This window comes from Choloepus didactylus, chromosome 6 (assembly GCF_015220235.1).
Source record: "Choloepus didactylus isolate mChoDid1 chromosome 6, mChoDid1.pri, whole genome shotgun sequence".
Lineage (NCBI taxonomy): Eukaryota > Metazoa > Chordata > Mammalia > Pilosa > Megalonychidae > Choloepus > Choloepus didactylus.
The window spans coordinates 28,812,368-28,817,446 of NC_051312.1; the positions used below are offsets into that span (position 1 = coordinate 28,812,368).

The 5,079-nt window shown below is 37.1% G+C and overlaps 1 pseudogene; it reads left to right on the top strand.

The window, feature by feature from the left end:
- The first annotated feature begins 227 nt into the window (after positions 1–227).
- Positions 228–1,213, top strand: LOC119536844 (annotated as a pseudogene).
- The last annotated feature ends 3,866 nt before the right edge of the window (positions 1,214–5,079 follow it).

Genomic DNA, 5,079 nt, shown 5'->3' on the forward strand with positions numbered 1-5,079 from the left:
GTGATAAGTATTGGGTATCTTAAGATAAGGAAACAGCATCATGGAGGAAGCGGGAATGAATAATTGAAGCAATTACATGCATGAGAGGTGCTAAAGATACACTCCACAATCATGGTGACCACCCCATTTCTATGCTATGAAATTCAGACTACAACCCTTCCACAATTAATTATCTTTGTTTTTCTCTTTGTAAGTGATTCAGGCTTCAGGAGAGTGTTCCTCCTTGAATGGATCACCTCATGCCTCCCAACAATTTCACTGAATTTATTTTGGGGATTTACACAGAATCCACTCTTGCAGAAAATACTTGTCATTCTCTTTTTCATTTTTCCATTTACTGTGCTGGCCATTCTGCTCATTGTCATCACCATCTTCCTCAGCTCCACACTTTCTGCTTCCAGGTTCTTTTTCTTTCTCACTTACTTGTCTTTCATAGATGCCTCCTACACCTCTGTCACCACCCCCAAAATGATCATCGACCTGCTCTACCAGAGGAGAAGCATCTCCTTGGGTGGCTGCCTGACTCAGTTCCTTGAGGAGCACTTCCCGGGGGGATCAGAGATCATCCTCCTCATTGTCATGGCCTATGACCGCTATGTGGCAATCTGCAAGCCCCTACATGACCATCATGTGACAGGGGCTTTGTTGCCTCCTGGTGGCCATGGCCTGGATTGGGGGGATCCTCCACACCTCTGTGCAGATTCTCTTCATGATCGACTTGCCCCTCTGTGGCCCTAATGTTATTGACCACTTCATGTGTTACCTCTTCCCACTTCTGAAGCTTGCCTGCACCGATGCCTACATGCTCGGAATGGTGGTGGCTGCCAACAGGGGAACCATGTGCTTGCTCATTTTGTCCATGTTATTCACCTTCTATGCTGTCATCCTGCACTCCCTGAAATTCTGTGATTACCAAGGACAACAGAAAACTCTCTCCACATGTGGCTCCCACTTTACCATTGTACTGTTTTTCATGCCCTGCATATTCACCTACATGTGTCCAGTGGACTCCTACTTGGTGGACAAGTTGGTGATTGTGTTTTTTGCAATCTTTACCCCCATAATAAATCCCACCATTTACACAATGAGAAATGCAAAGGTAAAATATGCCATGAGGAATTTGCTGAAGAAGAGAGTAAGTTGGGGTGTTCATAATGCCAAGAAAGAGATGACAAATGAAAACAAGGAGTATCATATTTTTGGTAAAATGTGAAAAAGGGTTATCAAATTCCATAGGTAACTGAACAAAGAACGGATCAGAAACTAACATTTTTGTACATTTAATAGTGACTAGAAACTTTGCTACATGCTTTTGATTGATTTTTTATGTACTTAACCAGGGTTTCAATTTTCATGTACGATGTTTATGTTCCAGAATATGCAATGGAAAGAACTGTAAATCCTTAGTTTGATAATTTTAGGGTATGTTTTGCTTCAGGGTCTCACTGTTACTTTACTAAATTCTTCACAAATATGTTACTTGAGTGATGTGACTTCTCTACAAAACCTTGACCTCAGAATTTCTTGTATTTTGGCTCTACCTTTGGTAAAGCAAAAAAAGAAGCAATCCTAAAGTGTATACATGGGGACATGGTGGGAGGGGAGGGAACAGTTGAGGAGTGAAAGAACCACCACCACTTTGTTGTTGTTGTTCAATGAATCATCCAAAAGAAGACAAGTTCAGACAATTTGAATTTGCTTTTAGTTTGGTTTAATTTTTCTCAAGTAGCTTCATGGTTCACAGTTTTTCTTGAATATAAAGTAAGTTTTTTTTTCTTCTAACAAGACTTGAGAAGCCATTTGAAACAATAAGGATAAATGTACCTTTATTTAATCTCAACAAAAAATGGTAAGTTTCCAAAGCTATTGCTACATAGTTGCAACATGTATTTTTAATTAAATGTACTTTTTATTATCTATCAGGTATAATCACTTCAGTTAACTGATTTAATTCATGTACTAAATTTATAGTCCCCAAATCACTGTTCTAATTTACAGAGAAGCAAATTGAAGTTAAGAGAAATTTAGTAATTTACTTTCCTTAGGTCACACAACTAAATTTCAGCTACAGAATTCAGTTACAGGTCTTCCTAATCTCAATCTTATCCTCTTTCAAATAAAACACAGTTGTCTGTGGTATGTTTATGTCTATAGATAGGAAATTTATATTCATTTCCAATATTGTGCTTTATCCCTTAAGAAAGATGATGCCAAATTTGTTGCAGGCTTTTCTCACATGTAGCAATATTCTTCAACAACAATGTTCTTTTATACACATAAAAATATAAGGTCATTCTACATTACTACAGAATAATTTATAAGTCAAAGCTTCTCTGACTATAGCACTCCAGTTTGTGTCACTTTTCACAACAAATGCTTCCTTTCTCAAACTCATCACTTGGAGCTATTTCCTCCATACTTTGATCATACAGTAAAGCCAGACCAAGATACATCTGTTCTTCCGCTTGATTATATGTTCTAGCTTATGCATGACTGTCTTGAGTTCACAAAAAAACAGAACTTGTTAAAGGTCTAAGCCTGGAGCAGGATGTAATAAACACTTAATCTATTTAAATGACCAAAGTTGCAATTGTTGGTGAGACATGTTACAAGAGAATCTAGACTATATGATTCATGGCTCATTTTGCCTTAAGACCATTAGATAACAGATGAGAGTAAGCCAGGGGTAAGTATAGAAGTTTTGAGCAGATGCCACTCTAAGACAAAAGGGAGGATTTGAAGATGGAAACTAAAACCAATGACTGCATCTTAGGTGAGAAACCAAGTCCCAAATGGAGAAGTGAGGAGATTAATGAGATACAAATTATAAACTATCAACAACAAACTTGGAAGGTATAGGAAATGAAGGAGGAAATGTAAGGCCATCTGGCATTCTCAGTAGATGGAATTTTACTGGTTTAGGAATAATGTTAAGGAGTTAGATATTTCTTTGCACACTTCATCAATAATCTCTCATGGGAACCAACTGTCAGTTGATTATTCCTGGTAATTGAAAAATAAAACAACATAAAAGGAAGTATGCATGTTTTCCATAAAAAAATGATTGTGATGAGTGATATTTTGGTCCAATGAATGAGAATACTTTGGCTTAATCTGTGCATTCAATTAAATCAAAATAGTAGGGATTCTTTAAGTGAGTTGAATGAGCTGATCATTGTTGAAAGGCCAGTTATAGGGCATACAATTTATTAGGTTCTTTGCATGCTTTTATATTCTTCATACTCTTAATTCTAGCAGCAAGTATTATCAGATAAAAACCTTAAAATGAGGCTCAATAACCCTTTGTCTTGGGGCTTTCCCCTATGAAGTTTGTTACTGCAAAGGAGAGGCAAAACCTGCTTATAATTGTGCCTAAGAGTCTCCCCCTGAGTGCCTCTTTGTCGCTCAGATATGACCCTCTCTCTCCAACTAGCCCACCTTGGCAGGTGATCTCACTGCCCTCCCCCTTACGTGGGACCTGACTCCCAGGGGTGTAAATCTCCCTGGCAACACAGACTATGACTCCCGGGGATGAATCTGGACCTGGCATTGTGGGATTGGGAACATCTTGACCAAAAGGGGGATGCAAAATGAAATGAAATAAAACATCAGTGGCTGGGAGATTTCAAAAGGACTCAAGAGTTCACTCTGGTGCACTTTATTACACACTATATAAATAACACATTTTAGGTTTTCATGTATTGGAATAGCTAGAAATAAATACCTGAAACAACCAAACTCCAATGCAGTATCCTTGATTCTTGAAGATGACTGTATAACAATGTAGATTACAAGGGGTGACTGTGTGATTGTGAAAGCCTTGTGTATTGCACTGTCTTTATCCAGTGTATGGATGGGTGAGTAGAAAAATGGGGACAAAAACTAAATGAAAAATAGGGTGGGATAAGGGGGATGATTTGGGTGTTCTTTTTTATTTTTATTTTTTATTTTTATTCTGATTCTTTCTGGTATAAGGAAAATGTTCAAAAATTGATTGAGGTGATGAATGCACAACTACATGCAGGTACTGTGAACAGTTAATTGTACACCATAGATGATTGTATGGTATGTGAATATATGTCAATAAAATGGAATTTAAATAAATGAGGCTCAATAAAGTTATGCAACAATTTCAAGTCTTTTAGACTCTGCTATTTTACTCTCCCCACTTTACAATACTGTTTTCTAACATGATGAGAAAATATCAAAACCAGAACAGATCCTTGGCTACATTGTAAAGATCATCCTTGAGGCTTTTTTTTTTTTTTTACCTATTTTGGTGCTTTCTTTCTTCCCTTCAGCTCTCCCTTGACCTCAGCTTCCTAGGTTACTCATACTCTCTTGATTCCCCTTATGTCAGGAGAAACCATGTGATAATCTCATTCCACAGATGTAATGCCCTTCATGAACATAAGCATATTTGAAAAGTGGGATACAAAGGGCTCAAAGAATGAATCATTTGTGGTTGAATTTCAAAGAAAGCAACGCATGAATGAGAGTGATGTTTAGAGGAAAAACAAGGAATTCAACCACAGAGGTGACTTGATCCTCTATTTGGGCATGAGAGTACCACACTGAAGAGCCAAATACTGTTTATTTAGGAATTTTCCCATTGTTATTCCATCCTGTGTTTACATATATTGGAAAATGTAATGAAAAATGGCTCTGTGGTCAATAAAGTTTAGGAAATTTTGACTAATTTATCAAGGAAATAATTTTCAGTGCCTGCAGTGTGCCAGGCAGCTCTAGGGACTGGTGGGTATACAGTGTAGAAAAATACAGATATGGGTCATGTTTTCATGTAACTTAAAGTCTGTTGGGGAATAATAAACAAGTAAAAACATAAATGAATAATATAATTTTGCTAGCTATAAGTATGATAAAAAAGCCTGATGCAGAAGAGAAAAACTGGATTTTTGTGTAGTTATTTGAAACACAGCTAAAATTTTAATTAGGCTTCAGTTTAAATGATGGCATTACCTTCCTTTTTTTCTACAAGTAGGTTAACTTAATACACGCATTTGCGATGGGGATGATGTCTCCCACAAGACGGTAAAAATTGGCTCTTGAAAGAAAGAA